The sequence below is a fragment of the Hylobates moloch genome, unplaced genomic scaffold (genome assembly GCF_009828535.3).
Source record: "Hylobates moloch isolate HMO894 unplaced genomic scaffold, HMol_V3 SCAFFOLD_16, whole genome shotgun sequence".
Lineage (NCBI taxonomy): Eukaryota > Metazoa > Chordata > Mammalia > Primates > Hylobatidae > Hylobates > Hylobates moloch.
The window spans coordinates 1,562,195-1,580,838 of NW_026652291.1; positions in this window are offsets into that span (position 1 = coordinate 1,562,195).

Here is an 18,644-nt window from a genome sequence, read left to right on the forward strand (position 1 = left end):
GGTGCCTGTAGTCTCAGTTACTCAGGAGGCTGCGGCAGGAGAACAGCGTGAACCCAGGAGGCAGACCTTGCAGTGAGCCGAGATTGCGCCACTGCACTCCAGCCTGGGCAAAAGTGCGAGACTCTGTCTCAAAAACAAACAAACAAAAAACACAATTGCCTCCAGTATTCGGTAGTAACATGCTGTAGAGGTTCTTAGTAGAAGAACGGGCTCCACCAGATAGCCTAGGTGTGTCATACACTGTACCATCTAGGTTTGTCTAAGTGCACTCCATGACGTTCACAACAAAATCGCCTAATGGCACAGTCCTCAGAACATATCCCTGTCAAGTGACACGCGACTGCACTTCTCTAAGGTTATAATGGCATCTTTCTCTTGCTTAAAAAGCCTTTTCAAATTAATGTACTAAGATAGTTCTTCCAGATACAAAAGTGAATCCAGAGAATCAAGAACCTGCCTAAAAGCCGTAGCACTTCCTCGCCCTGGTATTTCATGACAGCATCTGCTACTGTGCCCTAGTTTCTTAGTGAGTCTTAACATGGCATCAGGAACTGGGTCATGTACATCTTCTGTATTCCTTAGAGTGGTTACTTTATGGTGGAGAAGATGCTTAATAAATGCTTTGTTACCTGAATTCTGATTATTGAGATACCGCCTGTGCTTCTAAATGGAAGCAAGCCTGAAATTTTCAGAGTAGTGAGTAGGTTTTGGTTGAGTTACTTTGAGCTTACGCAATTCTGAATAAATAGCCTGGAAGCAAATACCCACGACCACATGCAGTCTAGGATACCTCATTTACTGTGGTCTCTTAATTCTCACTTTTACTACTCCATCTGCAGCTTAGCAGTTTGTGACTGAATGTGTATTCTTTTGATTTCTTGGGTTTTTTAGTATATACTGTTTTAAACAGGAACTATGACTGCTTGTAACACGGACCAAACCTAACAGAGGCTTTAAAAAGTTAATTTCTCTCCCACATAAAAGAAGTTTCCAAGTAGGCAGTCCAGACTGGTGGGACGTCTCTATGGTTGAGAGGAACCCAGATTCTGCCATTGTTTGTCAATGGTTTCCATTCTTAAAGTCCCCTCAAAGTTCAAGATGGCTGCTCAAGCACCAGCCATCGGATGTGCATGCCAGGGAAGAAGCAGGAAGACATCTAAAGGAACAAAAGGGCCCATACCACCTGTCTCCCTTTTAAGGGAGAAGGCTTTAACGACTTCCTGCTTTCATCTCATTGGTCAGAACTAGCCACATGGCCATGCCTAGCTGCAAGAGATGCTGGGAAATGTAATCTCTTAGGCAGACACACTGCTGCCTTCTCAAGAGAACCAGGTTCTGTTACAGAAGAGAAAAGGGGGGAAAACAGTATAAATTCTGCCACAGATAACAACTCATGAATTCACGTATCTTTGGTGAGCAAATGTGACCAGATGCATGCATTTGCATAATCGTGTTCCCATCTGTCCATGGCTCCCTCTCTCCCTTTACCCTCATTACCACCCAGTTCCACCATCTCCCACCTCAGATGACCGAGGTCATTATCTAGAACATCCTTCCACATTGTTCTCTGTGCTCTTAATCCCATCCCAACACATACAAGCACATACACACTTACACAGATACATCTATGTGGGTTTTCTGGTAACTGAATTTATTTTTTTTTTTTCACAGAGTCTCACTCTGTTGCCCAGGCTGGAGTGCAGTGGCACAATCGCGGCTCACCGCAACCTCCACCTCCTGGGTTCAAGTGATTTTCCTGCCTCATCCTCCCAAGTAGCTGGGAGTACAGGCACGTGCCACCATGCCCAGCTAATTTTTTGTATTTTTAGTAGGGACGGGGTTTCGTGTTGGCCAGGCTGGTCTTGAACTCCTGACCTCAAGTCATCTGCCCACCTCAGCCTCCCAAAGTACTGGGATTACAGGTGTGAGCCATTGCACCCAGCCTGGTTACTGATTTTTAGGAAGATATTACGCACACTTTTGCATCTTTTTCTTCTCACTTGCCATATCTTGTGGACATCTTTTCAGGGCAACAGCTGGAACTCTCACCTCACTCTTCACATGGCTGCGTGGTATTCCTTGACGTTGACTGCTATAATGTGTTTACCATTTCGTGTGACATTCATCATTTCTAGTGTTCGGTTACTACACTGTACAGTTGTCCTGACATATCTAAGTCAAAGGATATGCCTGTTTTTAATTCTCCCAGATGTTGCTAGATTGATTTCCAAAAGAAACTGAAAGACTTCATACATTTACCAACAATATGCAAGTGTTTCTTCCCCCCACCTGCCCAACAACAAGCCATACAGCTCTTCTTAAAATCTTGCCAGTCTATAAAGCTCACTGATTTATGATTCCCTTACTACTAAGGAATTTGAGCACTTTCACGTGTTAGTCATTTGGACAGTTGTTTGTATCATTGTTGTGGTTTCCTATTTGGCTCTTGTGCTCTTCCCTGACAATTTTTTTAAATTTTATTTCTCAGAGTCTTGCTATGTCACTCAGGTTAGAATGCAGTGGTGTATTCATGGCTCACTGCAGCCTCAAACTCTTGGGCTCAAGCAATCCTCCCGCCTCAGCCTCCTGAGGTACTGGGACTACAGGCAGTCACCACCTGTAATTTTTTTTTTTTTTTTAAAGACATCAGGTCTCGGTCGGGCACGGTAGCTCACACATGTAATCCCAGCACTTTGGGAGACCAAGGCAGGCAGATCACTTGAGGTCAGGAGTTGGAGACCAGCCTAGCCCACATGGTGAAACCCCGTCTGTACTAAAAAAAAATACAAAAATTAGCCAGGCATGGTGGTGGGCACCTATAATCCCAGCTACTCAGGAGGCTGAGGCATGAGAATCACTTGAGCCTGGGAGGCAGAGGTTGCAGTGAGCCGAGATCACACCACTGCACTCCAGCCTGGGTGACAGAGTGAGACTCCATCTTAAAAAAAAAAAAAGAGGGAGAGAGAGAGAAAGAGATCAGGTCTCACTGTGATCTTGAACTCCTGACTTCAAGCAATTCTCCTGCTTTGGCCTCCCAAAGTGCTGGGAATACAAGTGTGAGCCACCACTCCCAGCCTTGCCTGATAATTTTTAAAAAGGTTTTTGTGTATACATATTAACCCTTTGTTGTTTATATCAATCTGTCCAATCCAACCTATCCACTGATTGGTTATGGTATCTTTTGCTATATGAGGTTTTTAAAATGTATTGCCAAACATGGGTATCTTTTGCCATATGGAGTTTTAATGCTTACGTACTCAAATATGTTTGTATCTTTTTACATGGCTTCTGACTTTCCAATCTAGGTTAATATACCTAAAATGTGCATGCAGTAGAATTCTATTCTTAGTCATTTATTCATCTCCACAAATTTTAAGATACTTTTTATCCAATTCCCAAAAGACACTGTTGAGATTCTAATTGGAATTACATTTTCGTATTAGCTTGGGAGAGTTGACAAAAATGATATGAAATCTTCTCAGCTATGCTTTCTCAGCTGTCTGGATTTTACATCTTTTTTTTTTTTTGAAACGGAGTTTCACTCTTGACGTCCAGGCTGGAGTGCAGTGGTGTGATCTCAGCTCGCTGCAACCTCCTTCTCCTGGGTTCAAGCGATTCTCCTGCCTCAGCCTCCCGAGTAGCTGGAATTACAGGCTCATGTCACCAAGCCCAGCTCATTTTTGTATTTTCAGTAGAGATGGGGTTTCACCACGTCAGGCCAGGCTGGTCTCGAACTCCTGACCTCAGGTGATCTGCCCACCTCGGCCTCCCAAAGTGCTGGGATTACAGGCGTGAGCCACTGCACCCGGCCAATTTTATGTCTTTCAATAAGACCTCAGTTTTCCTCACTTAGGGATAGGTCCTATACCTTTATTCTAAAACATCTTTTTTTTTTTTTTTCACCACATACACAGAATGGTTTTTTTTTTGTTTTTTTTGTTTGTTTGTTTGTTCCTTTGTTTGTTTGAGACAGAGTCTCACTCTGTTGCCCAGGCTGGAGTGCAGTGGCTCAATCTCGGCTCACTGCAAGCTCCGCCTCCCAGGTAGGTTCACACCATCCTCCTGCCTCAGACTCCCGAGTAGCTGGGACTACAGGCGCCCGTGACAACGCCTGGCTAATTTTTTGTATTTTTAGTAGAGATGGGGTTTCACCGTGTTAGCCAGGATGGTCTTGATCCCCTGACCTCGTGATCCGCCCACCTCAGCCTCCCAAAGTGCTGGGATTACAGGCGTGAGCCACCGTACCCGGCCACACAGAATGTTTTCTCCATTGCTAGGTTCTTATTGCCACAGTGGAGAAGGCCATGACTTTTGTATCTTTAGCTTATATCCAGAAGCCTTAGCAAAGTATCTTATTATAGCAGGGGGTCTTCTAGGTTATGCAGAAAAAGAATTCACACAGCAAGCCCAAGACTGCACTCCTTAGAAAGGTCTGCTTCCAAAGTTGGCCCTTGATTGGCAGCCGGGAGCCTGAATTTTAGGAGGGTTCCCACCATTCTCTGACATGGGTGTCTCACTGTGCCTCAACTATTTGAACAAACAATGTGGTCTATGCTGAACTGGGAGTCTGGAATTTTGGTACATGCTAGGCAGAGGGTTCCTACGTGACCAGTGTCCAATAAAAACATAGGCACTGAGATTCTGATGAGCTTCCCCAGCACACAACACTTCACCCACATTACCACAACATGCTGTGGACAAACTAAGAATATCCTCTGTGACTCCCCCAGCAGAGGACCTGTTTTTCTCTGGACTTCATCCCGTGTCTTTTCCCTTTGCTTTTCTCTGCATCCTTTCACTATAGTAACTCTCACTCATGCTAAGTCCTACGAGTCCTGGTGAATTACTGAACCTGGGGTGGACTTGGATATCCTCAACACGTGTATACATCAGAGCAGCAGAAAGAGCTTTATCTCTTCTTGTCTAATGTTATGTTCGTTATTTCATCTTTCTTTTCTCATTATAATTTCTAGGACTTCAAGTCATTGTTAAGTAACAGCAATAGTAGACATCCCTGACCAGTTTCTAATTTTAACTGAAATGGCTTTAACGTTTTGCCACTTAAAAGAACGTTTACCATTATTTTTTTATTTTCATCACATTTCAGTATAGGTAGTCCTTACTTTACACAGTTGTGACATGCACACATTTCTGTTACCATAGTTCAGTAATAAAGGCCCCCCCAACAGCACAATTCAAGTACCGGTTTCCCTGGCATACAACCCTGAGAAACCGCACGAAGAGTAAACTGTGCTGCCAACTCTTCAACCCACAAGTGTGCAAATCACAGGCGTGCATCAGATCAGTAACCCATCCCGACACTTCTTTCAAAGCCCGTCAGGAATTGATCACTGAGCACCTGTTACTCAGCTCGCACAGACAGAAAAGTTTGTTGCCTCCTTGCCTCCCATTGATAAGCCCACATGACAGTTTATGAAAATGGAAAGAGGGAACCAACCCACAAAGGTGAAAATGCAGCAAAGAAATGAAATGTGACAACGCTGGAAGTGACATTTGAATCAAACCTAAGTGAGGTCATAGAGAAAACAGCTGAGGGAGAGAATGTGGATGCTGCTGCCAAGCAGGGGCTCCAGCGGTGCAGCCAGAGAGGCTGAGAGGGGGGAGCCTGTCCACGTAAATGAGTGTATTAAGGTGCTCTAAAGGGACAGAACAGAACATATGTATATATGAAGGGGAGTTTATTAAGGAGTATTGACTCCCACGATCACAAGGTGAAGTCCCACAATAGGCTGTCTGCAAGCTGAGGAGCCAGGAAGCCAGTCCGAGTCCCAAAACCCTCAAAGCAGGGAAGCCAACAGTGCAGCCTTGTCTGTGACCAGAGGCCCAAGAGTCCCTGGCAAACCGATGGTGTAAGTCCAAGAGCCCAAAAGCTAAAGAACTTGGAGCATCCAACACGGGAGAAAGATGAAGGCTGGAAGACTTAGTACGTCTCTCTCATTCCACTTTCTTCTGCCTGCTTTATTTTAGCCACGCTGGCAGCTGATGAGGTGGTGCCCACCCAGATTGAGGGTGGGTCTGCCTCTCCCAGTCCACTGACTCAGTGTGAATCTTCTTTGGCAACACCCTCACAGACACACCCAGGATCAATACTTTGCATCCTTCGATCCAATCAAGTTGACACTCAGTATTAACCCTCACCATGAGCAAACAGTTGTAACGAGAAGGATGAAGACAGCCTGGGGGGTGTGATGCCAGCAAAAAACCCCACATGAAAGGAACTCTGGGAGGCATTTTGCAACACTGGATGTGCAAACGATACAGTGTTGGAAGCCGATCCAACTAGAAAGGAGCGTGGCAACTCAACAGGCCCCAGAGAAGATGCTCGGCCAGAAGCCCAGAAGCGGAAGTTGTAGGAAGAGGAGGTGGTGGCAGCATCGCTGTTTGAACTACTATTGACAGGACTTTAGAAAGAGACAAAGTCCTTTAATCCCAGTGTTTCTAATGTTCAAATCACAGTGTGCTAAATACATTAGTTTTACTGCTCTTTTCATTTCTCTACACATTTATAACCAAGAACGAACAGTGGGAGTTTTTACTGTACTGCTTCACAGGTGATGGAGCAGCTGCTTCTCATTAGGTTTGCTCTGCACAGTTTCAGCTTGTGGAACAACCATTTTTATGATGCTGGCCCTCCATGCAATGCAAAAACTACTGTAGCTTTTTCCTACTTCTATTTTACATGTTTTATTTCTTCTTTTAAGTTAGGAATGGGTGCTAAACCTCAAATGGATGACTTCAGTATCCACTGATAGCCACATATGATTTTCCCACGGTATCTACATTGGGCTTGGCCAATGATTCTGGCTACAGGTGAAGTTCACAGGAAAGCTGCAGGTTCACGTCCAGGCTTGACTAGAGGCCTCGTACACCTGCTGCTGCTCGGAGGTGCATTGAGAGAAAAACCTATGGCTGCAGGGTGAAGAATGAGAGAAGAGGCAGCAACTCGAAATTAGGAAACTCCATCTACAAAGCACCCTGACTCCAAAATCACAACCCTGTTGATATGGTTTGGCTCTGTGTCCCCACCCAAATCACATGTTGCATAGTAATCCAATGTTGGGGGAGGGACCTGGTGGGAGGTGATTGGATCCTGGGGGCAGATTCTCCCTTGCTGTTCTCATGATAGTGAGTCCTCACGAGATCTGGTTGTTGAAAAGTATGTAGCACCTCCCCATTCACCCTCTCTCTTCTGCTCCACCATGTGAAGACTGCACCTGCTTCCCCTTCACCTTCCTCTATGACTCTAAGTTTCCTGAGATCTCTCCAGCCATGCTTCCTATACAGCCTGCAGAACCATGGGCCAGTTAAACATCTATTATCAATAAACTACCCAGTCCCAGGTATGTCTTTAGAACAGTGTGAGAACGAATGAATACAGAAAACTGGTACCAGAGAAGTGGGGCATTGCAATAAAGATGCCTGAAAATAAGGAAGCAACTTTGGATGGAAGTGGGTAACGGGTAGAGGTTGGAACACTTTGGAGGCCTCAGAAGAAAACAGAAAGATGAGGGAGCGTTTGGAACTTCCTAGAGACTTGTTGAATGGTTGTGACCAAAATGCTGATAGTTATATGGACAGTGAAGTCCAGGCTGAGGTGGTCTCAGACGGAGATGAGGAACTTACTGGGAACTGGAGTAAAGGTCACTCTCGCCAGGCGTGGTGGCTCACGCTTGTAATCTCAGCACTTTGGGAGGCCGAGGCGGGCAGATCACGAGGTCAGGAGATCGAGACCACGGTGAAACCCTGTCTCTACTGAAAATACAAAAAATTAGCCGGGCATGGTGGCGGGCGCCTGTAGTCCCAGCTACTCGGAGAGGCTGAGGCAGGAGAATGGCGTGAACCCGGGAGGCGGAGCTTGCAGTGAGCCGAGATTGCGCCACTGCACTCCAGCCTGGGTGACAGAGTGAGACCCCATCTCAAAAAAAAAAAAAAAGTCACTCTCGCTATGCTTTAGCAAAGAGACCAGTGGCATCATGTCCCTGCTCTAGAGATCTGTGGAACTTTGAACTTGAGGGAAATGATTTAGGGTATCTGGAAGAAATTTCTAAGCAGCAAAGCATTCAAGATGTGGCCTGGCTGCTTCTAAAAGCCTATACTCATTTTCATAAACAAAGAAATGACCTGAAACTAGAACTTACATTTAAAAGGGAAGCAGAGCATAAAAGTTTAGAAATTTTGCAGCCTCATTATGCAGCAAAAAAAACAATTTCCTGGGGAAAAGTCAAGGCTGCAGAAGTTTGCATAAGATGAGCCAAATGTTAATTAATAGCCAAGACAATGGGAAAAATGCCTCCAGGGCACTTCAGAGACGTTGACTGCAGCACCTCCCATCACAGGCCTGGAGAACTAGGAGGGAAAAATGGTTTTGTGGGCCAGATCCAGGGCCCCACTGCTCTATGCAGCCTCAAGCCATGGCACCCTGTGTCCCCACCACTCTCAGCTCCAGCCATGGCTAAACAGGGCCAAGGTACAGCTCTGGCCATTGCTTCAAAGGGTGCAAGCCCCACGCTTTGGTGGGTTCCATGTGGTGTTGGGCATGTGGGTACGCAGAAGACAAGACTTGAGGGTGGGGAGCCTCCACTTAGATTTCAGAGAATGTATGGGAACACCTGGACGTCCAGGCAGAAGTCTGCCTGGGCTCCTGTGCAGCCTGTGGTTGCACAGAAGTCAAGAATTGAGGTTTGGGATCCTCTGTCTAGATTTCAGAGGATGTATGGAAATGCCTGCATGTCTAGGTAGAGGTGTGCTGCAGGGGTGAAGCCCTCACGGAGAACCTACTAGGGCAGTGCAAAGGGGAAATGTGGGGTTGGAGCCTCCACACACAGTCCCCACTGGGGCACTGCCCTAGTGGAGCTGTAAGAAGAGGGTCCCCATCTGCCAGAACCCAGAATGGTAGATCCACCAACAGTTTGCACCATGTGCCTGGACAAGCCACAGGCACTCAATGCCAGGCTGTGAAAGCAGCTGCAAGTGCTGTACTCTACAAAGCCACAGAGGCAGAGCTACCCAAGGCCTTGGGAACCCACCCTTTGCATCAGTATGGCCTGCATGTGAGACATGGAGTAAAAAGAATCATTTTGGAGCTTCAGGAATTTAATGACTGACCTGCTGGGTTTCAGACCTGCATAGAGCCTGTAGCCCGTTTTGGCCAATTTCTCCCTTTTGGAATGGGAGCATTTATCCAATCCCTGTACTCACATTGTGTCTTGGAAGTAACTAACTTGTTTTTTATTTTACAGGCTCATAGGTAGAAGGGATTTGCCTTGTCTCAGATGAGATTTTGGACTTGGACTTTTGAGTTAAAGTTGGAAAGAGTTAAGGCTTTGAAGGACTTTTGGGAAGGCATAATTGGTTTTGAAATGTGAGAGGGACGTGGGATTTGGGAGGGGCCAGGGACAGAATGATATGGTTTGGCTCTGTGTCCCCATCCAAATCTCATGTTGAATTGTAATCCCCAGTGTTGGGAGAGGGACCTGGTGGGAAGTGATTGGATCATGGGGGCAGATTTCCCCCTTGCTGTTCTTGTGATAGTGGGTTCTCACAAGATCTGGTTGTTTAAAAGTGTGTAGCACCTCCCCCTTCACTCTCTCTCTCCTGCTCCTCCATGTGAAGAAGGTGCTTGCTTCCCCTTTGCCCTTCTGCCATGATTGTAAGTTTCCTGAGGCCTCCCCAGCCATGCTTCCTGTGCAGCTGGCAGAACTGAGTCAATTAAACCTCTTTTCTGAATTACCCAGTCTCAGGTAGTTCTTTATAGCAGTGCGAGAACAGACTAATACACCTGCCATTTCTGACAAAGTGTGAGTTTAAAACATTTTTTTTCCTTTTTTTTTTTTTTTGAGACGGAGTTTCACTCTTGTTGCCCAGGCTGGAGCTCAAGGTTGCATAATCTTGGCTCACCACAAGCTCTGCCTCCTGGGTTCAAGCGATTCTCCTGCCTCGGCCTCCCAAGTAGCTGGGATTACAGGCATGTGCCACCATACCCAGCTAATTTTGTATTTTTAACAGAGACAGGGTTTCTCCATGTTGGTCAGGCTGGTCTTGAACTCCTGACCTCAGGTGATCCGCCCACTTAAGTTTAAAACATATTAATCAGCATTATACGAATGATGAATTTTCACTGAAAAAGTATTTTCTTAAATAAATTTTACTAAGTCAGTATACTTCTTTGCTCAATTTTCTAAACAAAGTAGTTTCTACTTTTTATATTTTCTTTTTTAAATTTCCTAAAAGATTTTTCATCAGGTTAATTCTCTTCCAGATAAGCTTTGGGGAGGCAAGTTCTGCCTATGTTTTTTTTTGGTGAGAGCATCTGTGTACAGATTATCTTTGGGAGCCATTATTTTCCTGGGTCAAATTTTACAAAGATGGCTGTTCTCTCCATTTTTAGACAGTAACCACTGTCACTGGTTGTAGTTTTAGGATTATTCCTGTCAAGCTTACTTTTCCCCAGGTAAATTGTAACAGTTTTCAATGTCACTTAAAATGTAATTCTTCAGCTTTCTATAATACATTTTATCATTATCTGCTGTATTTTGTGTTTTTTACCGACTGTGTTTACTAGGAATGGTATCAACAATGGGGCTGTATCTACCTCCTGGCTAAGCCATAATAGGGTTGCACCAAGTACCAAGGACAAGGTGGTGAAGTGCCCTTCAGTAGAGCTGAAGACAAGGAGATGAGCTGAGGCTCAGTGGACCACCTGCCTCCCACTCCCTTGGCAAAACAAAATCAACAAAAACACTAAACCTGCCAGCCAGTGCCTGGCAGGAGATGGGGTTCACTCAACAGAAAAACAATGAGCATACATAAAAAGCAGGAAATCTTGTCATTTGTGACAACATGGATGAATCTGGAGAACATTAAGTTGGATGAAATAGGCACAGAGAGACAAATCCTGCATGATCTCACTCACATGCAGAACCTACAACAGCTGATCTCATAGGCAGACAGAGTAGAAGGGCAGTTACCAGAGCTTGGGTGGTTGCAGGGGGTGCAACAGGGAAAAATGTTGGTCAAGGGATATATAATTACAAGGGGTGGGACGTCCGGAACAGGCATGTATATAGAGACAGAACAGGCAGAATACAAAGACAAAGCAGGTAAGTGATTGCCTGGGAACAAGGGTGAGGCTGGGGCGGGGAAAGGGTGGAGTAGGGAGAAACTGGGATGACCTCAAATGGTTCCAGAGATTGTTTCTCGAGTGACGAAAATTCTCTAACGTTGATTGTGAAGATGGCTGCAGAACACTGTGAACATACTAAAATCACTGGACAGGACACTTTTAAATAGGTGAATTATACGGTATATGAATTATATCTCAATAAAGCTGTTTTTTTTTTTAAGAAGGAAAACAATGTGAAGGATCTGGCTTCAAAAATACCAGGTTCTGCACCACTGAGTTCTTCTCACTGGCTAGTATTAATCTCTAAAGAAAGTTGTGGTAGTCACTCTTCCACAACTTCACTGCTAAGTTTATAACATTATCACCACCAAGAAAAAAGCATCAGGCCAAATAAAGATGAGAAATCAAACATCTTAGCACTGGTTCTGGATACTTCAGGAAGTCCCAGCGCCCAGACCTCCACATACTCCCTTGTCCCCTGGCAGGGAAGGGTTTCTAAAGATGGACATCAGAAGATGAGAGGCAGGATTCTGTCCCCCACGGGAGTGACAGCGTACAGACTGTAGGGCAGCACACACCACTTGGCTGTGGTGTATAATCCTTCTAATGTGCTGTTGGATTTGGTTGCTAGCATTTTGCTAAGGATTTGTATATTTACATTCATAAAAGTATCGGTTTGGCCAGACGCAGTGGCTCATGCCTGTAATCCCTGCAATTTGGGTGGCCGAAGCAGGTGGACCACGGATCAGGAGTTCAAGACCAGCCTGGCCAACATAGTGAAACCTCATCTCTACTAAAAATACAAAAATTAGCCGGGTGTGGTGGCACGCACCTGTAGTCCCAGCTACTCAGGAGGCTGAGGCAGAATTGCTTGGACCCGGGAGGCAGAGGTTGAAGTGAGCCAAGATCGCACCATTGCACTCCAGGCTGGGCAACAGAGTAAGACTCTGTCTCAAAAAAAAAAAAAAAAAAATATATATATATATATATATATCTCGGTCTGTAGTTTTCTTGCAGTCTCTTTGGCTTTGGTATCAGGGTAGTGCTGGCCTCATAGAATGTGTTAGAAGTGTCTTGTTCATTTTTTGGAAGAGCTTGAGCAGGATTGGAGTTAATTCTTCTTTAATGTTTCTCAGAACATTTGGTGGTGGGGCTGTCTGTTCCTGGACTTTGGTGGGAGGGTTTTGATCACTGACTCAATTATTTTTCTTGTTATAAGTCTTTTGAGATCTTCTATTTCTTCTTGGGTCAGTTTTGATAATTTGTGTGTTTCTAGAAATTTGTCTAATTTGTCTACTTCACCTAGATTATCTAATTTGTTGGTGTATAATTGTTCATAGTATTCTCTTATAATCCTTTTAATAGTTCTGTAAGGTTGCTAGTAAGGTCCCTGCTTTAATTTCTGATTTTAGTTATTTGCAACTTCTGTTTATCTTATTCTAGCTAAAAGTTAAGATCCTTACCTCACCCCATATACAAAAATTAACACAAAATGAATCAATGCCTTAATATAAAAACTAAAACTATACAACTATTAGAGGAAAACACAGGAGTAAATCTTCACGAACCTGGATTTGGCAATGGATTCTTTAACAACAAAAGCATGAACAATAAAAGAAAAATTGGATTTCATAAAAATTAAAAATGTGCATCAAAGGACAGTAGCAATAATTTTTAAAAGACACCTTACAGAATGGGAGAAAATATTTGTAAATCACATATCTGATAAGAGTATAATATCCGGAATGTATACAGCACTCCTAGCACTCAACAAGACGACAACTCAATTTAAAAATAGCCACTAGGACCAGGTGTGGTGGTTCACACACCTGTAATCCCAGCACTTTGGGAGGCTGAGGCAGGAAGATTGCTTGAGCTCAGGGGTTTGAGACCAGCCTGGGCAACACAGCAAGACCTGGTCTCTACCAAAAAGAAAAAAAATCAGCCAGGCGTGGTGGTGCATGCCTGTAGCCCTGGGTACTCTGGAGGCTGAGAGGAGAGGATCACTTGAGCCCAGGAGATTCAGGCTACAGTGAGCTGTGACTGTGCCACTGCACTCTAGTCTGGGTGACAGAGTGAAACTCTGTCTCAAAAAAAAAAAAATAGTCACAGGACTTGAACAGATATTTCTCCATAGAAGACACACAAGTAGCCAACAAGCACATGAAAGATGATCACCATCACTGGGGATTAGGGAAATGCAAATGAAAACCACAATAATGTATGCATACCCATTAGGATGGCTTTAATTTTTTTAAAAGGGGGGAAACTAAGAAGTGCTGTCAAAACTGTAGAGATATGGGAATCCTCAGACATTGCTCGGGGGAATGTAAAATGGTGCAGCCGGTTCAGTGTCTCCTCCAAAAGTTAAGCATAGAGTTACCACATGGCCTACCAATCTTCCTCCTAGGTATATACCCGAGAGAAATGAAAAAACATGAACACACCAAAACCTGTACACAAATGTTCATAGCACCATTATTCATAATAGCCAAGAGTCTGAAACAATACAAATGTCCATCAACAGATGAGTAAATAAACCAACTGTGGCATCCACATCCAGCAGGATATTATCCACCTAAATAAAGGATCAAGGCACTGATACACGCTGTAACGTGGATAAACTCGACAACATTATATGAAGTCAGGGCAGCCAGACACAAACGGTCACCTACTGTGTGATTCCGTGTATATGATGTATCCAGAATAGGTAAATCCATAGGGACAGAAGGCATATTAATGGTTACCAGGGTATGGGGGAAGGGGAAGGGAAAAAGGAGAAATGGTTACCTAACTGGTAAGTACTTACTTAATAAGGTGCTTTTTTGGATAATGAAAACATTTTTAAGCTACAGAGTGTTCCGGAACATTGCAAATACAATAAATGCCTGAATTACACATTTTAAAGTGGTTAATCAAATTATGTCAATTTCACCTCAATTTAAAATTAAGTAAAAAGATGGAGAAAGACACATCATGATAACACACAAATCAGAAGAAAACTGGAGTAGCTATATTAATTTCAGACAAGCAGACTTCAGAACTAAGGACATTAGAAGGGCTAGAGTGGGGCATTACCTAATGATAAAGGGGTCAATTCTCCAAGAAGACGTAACAACCCCAAATGTGCATGTGCCTAACAACAGTGTCCAAATACAAGAGGCAAAAACTGAGGGAACTACAAGGAGAAACAGACTAATCTACTATTATAGCTGGAGACCTCAACATGCATTAGTAATTGACAGACTGGCAGGTGAAATTTCAGTGAGGATACCGTGGAACTGAACACCATCACCAATCAACTGGATCTAATCAACACCTACAGAATGCTTCATCCAACAAGAACAGAATATACATTCTTTCCAAGCTAAATGGAACATTCACCAAGGCAGACAACATTCTGGGACATAAAACACTTTAATAAATTTAATAGAAGTCATAGAAAGTATGCTCTCAGACTACAGTGAAATCAATAACAAAAAGATGGCTAAAAATCCCATATTTGGAGATTTAAAAACATATTTCTAAATAACACATGGGTCAAAGAACAAGGCGTAAGAAAAACTTTAAAATATTTTTAACTAGATGCAAATTAAAATACAGCTTTTCAAAATTTGTGGCATGTGGCAAAAGTAGTACTCAAAAGGAAATTTATAAAATTAAATATATACATTAGAAAAGAAAAAATCTAAAATCAAAAAATTTGAGCTTCCATCTTAGGAAATTACAGAAAAGAGGAGCAATATAAACCTAAAGCAAGCAGGAAAAAAAAAAGAAATAAAAATTAGAGTAGAAATCATGAGACTGAAGACAGGTAAAACTAAAGTAATTGATCAAACCAAAAACTTGTTCTTTGAAAAGATCAATAAAATTTATAAAACTCTAGCCAGGCTAACCAAGAAGAGTCAAGAAATATCAATTACTAATAATAGAAAATAAAGAAGGGCCATCACTATTGATCCCATGGGCATTAAAAGGGAAATTTAAAAATATTATTTGCAACTATATGCCTACAAGTTTGATACCTAAGATGAAATAAACCCATTCCTTGAAAGACATAGCCTACAAAAACTCACACAATGAGAAACAGATCATCTGAATAGGCCTACATCTACTAAAAAACTGAATCAATACTAAATAACTTTCCAAAAAAGAAAACACTAGGCCCAGATGGTTTCACTGGTGAATTCAACCAAACATTTAGGGAAGAAAGGATACCAATTATCTACAATCTCTTCCAGAAAACAGAAGCAGAAGGAATATTTTCAAATTCATTCTAGAAGGCCACCATTACCCTAATACCAAAACCAGATAAAGACTTCACCAGAAAGGAAAATTACAGATCAGTATCTCTCATGATCCTAGATGTAAAAATCCTCAACAAGATCTTCAACAAAGATTAGCGAATAAAACAAAGATGAGCGAATAGAATCCAACAATGTTTTTAAAAATTATACACCACAACCAAGTGGGACTTACTCCAGTTATGCAAAGCTATTTCATCATCCAAAAATCAATTAATGTAAACCATCACATCAGCAAGGCCAAAGAAGAAAAATCATACAATTGTATCAATAGGTGCAAAAAAAGCATTCAACAAAATCCAAAACCCACCCATGATTTTAAAAACTCTCAGCAAACTAGGAATAAAAGGGAGTTTCCTTAATATAAGAAAGGTCATTTATGAAAAACCCACAACTAACATCATATTCAACCTCAGTGAAGAATGACTGAAATCTTTACTGCTAAGCCAGAAATAGGGCAAGGATATCTCCTTCACCACTCCTATTCTACATTGTACTGGAAGTCCTGACTAATACAGTAAGACAAGAAAAGGAAATGAAAGTAAAACTATCTTTGTTCACAGATGATATGATTGTTTACACAGAAAATCCCAAAGAATCTACTTTGAAAAATCCTCCTGGAATGAATAAAGTTGCAGGATACAAGGTTAATGTACAAAAATCCATTGCTTTCCTACATTACAGCAATGAACAACTGAAATTTGAAATTTAAAACACAGTACCATTTGCATTAGCACCAAAAAAGAGAAATACTTAGGTATAAATACAATAAAATATGTGTAAGATCTATATGTAGAAAATCACAAAACTCTGATGAAAGATACCAAAGATCTACAGAAATGAAGAGATATTCTACTTTCTGGGATAGGAAGACCCAATATTATTAGGATGTTAGTTCTTCCCAAGGTGATCTAGAGATTCAACAGAATCCCAACAAAAATATTTTGTGATATTAAACTGATTTCAAAACTTATATGGCGAGTAAAAAGACTCAGGATAGCCAACACAGTACTGAAGAAAAGATCAACATTACCCAACTTCAAGACTTACTATAAAGCTATCATAATCAACACTGTGTGGTATTGGTGAAAAATAGACAGACAAATGGAACATAATAGAGTCCCCAAAGACATATCCACACAAATATAGTCAATTGATCTTTGACAAAGGAGCAAAAGGCAATTCAATGGAGAAAAGACAGTCTTTTCAACAAATGGTGCTGGAGCAACTGGCCATCCACATACAGAAAAATCAATCTAGATGTAGACCTTACACCTTCTACAAAATTAACTCAAAATGGATCATAGACCTTAATGTAAAATGCCAAACGATAAAACTTCTAGAAGAAAACATAGGACCTGTGTGACCTTGGATTTGATAAGCTTTTAGTTTTACCACCAAAACCATGACCTATAAAAGAAAAGCATGTTAACTTGGGAATTATTGAAATTAAAAATATCAGCCTGGCGCGGTGGCTCACACCTGTAATCCTAGCACTTTGGGAGGCTGAGGTAGGCGGATGGACCACTTGCGGTCGGGAGTTCGAGACCAGCCTGGCCAGCATGGTGAAAGCCCGTCTCTACTAAAAATACAAAAACATTAGCTGGGTGTGATAGTGGGTACCTGTAATCCCAGCTACTCGGGAGGCTGAGGCAGGAGAATTGCTTGAACCTGGGAGGCAGAGGTTGCAGTGAGCCGAGATCATGCCACTGCACTCCAGCCTGGGCCACACAGTGAGACTCTGTCTCAAAAAAAAAAAAAAAAAAAAAAGCATCTGCTCTGTGAAAGGCACAAAGAGAATGAAAAGCTATACACTGGGAGAAAATATTTGCAAAAGAAAAAATCTGATAAAGATTGTTTCAAAATACACAAAGAACTCTTAATTAAAACTCAACAAGACGACGACAAACAACCCAATTCAAATGGCGAAAAGATCTGAATAGACACCTCGTCAAAGAATATATACAGACGGCAAATAATCATATGAAAAGATGCTCAACATCACATGTCATTAGAAAAGTGAAAATTAAAACAACAGTAAAATACCACTACACATCTATTAGGATGGCAAAAACACAAAACACTCACACTAAACGCTGATGTGGACACGAAGCAAAAGGAATCCTCATCCACTGCTGGTGGGAATACAAAATGATACAGCCACTTTGAAGAGAGTATGACAGTCTCTTACAAAGCTAAACACACTCATAGCATAGGATCCAGCAATTGTATTCCTCGGTATTTACCCAAATGAGCTGAAGGCTAATGTCTGTGCAAAAACTTGCACACAAACGGTTATAGCAGATTTATTCAAATTGCCAAAAACTGGAAATAGCCAACTAACCCATTAACATCCATAAATGCAAGTAGCCAATTAGCATCCATAATTTTTATTTCTGGAATATTATTCAGCCATAAAAATGAGTTACTGAGCCTTAAAAAGATATGCAGGAACCTTAAATACACATTGCTAACGGAAAGAAGCCAGTCTGAAAAGGCTCCATACTACATGATTTGAACTATTAATTAATGTATGTCATTCTGAAAAGGGTAAAACTCTGGAGACAGTAAAAAGATCAGTGGTGGCCAATGGGAAGGGAATGGGGGGCAGGATAAACAGGTGGCACACAGAAGATTTTTAGGGCAATGAAACTATTCTGTATGATACTGTAATGGTAGACATGTCACATCAGGCATCTGTCAAAATCCACATAAGGTAAAACACAGAGTAAACCCTGAGGATGTAAACTGTGTGCTTTAGTTAACAATGTATCAACGTCAGTTCATCAGCTGTAACAAACGTACCACATTAACACAAGATGTTAGTAACACGGGAACTGTGTGGAGGAGAGAGAGGAGAGGCACAGGGGAACTCTCCATACTATATGCTCAATTTTTCTGTAAAACTAAAACTGCCTTAAAAAAATATGGTGTGTTAATCAACTTTTAAAAAATAATATGTTAACTGAAGTTCTAGAACAGGCAAAACTAATCTGTGGAGAAAATACTCGGAACTGTGGGTGCTTCTCTGTGGGTCAAGAGGCTGCCTAGGAAGGGAGATGAGAGAATTTTCCAGGTGATGATAACGTCCTGTATCTTGGGGTTTGGTTCCATTCACCAGTACTCACTGGAAAAACTTAAGATTTACATGTTTCACCGCATATATGTGTCACAAAAAAAGAAAAAAAGAAACAAAC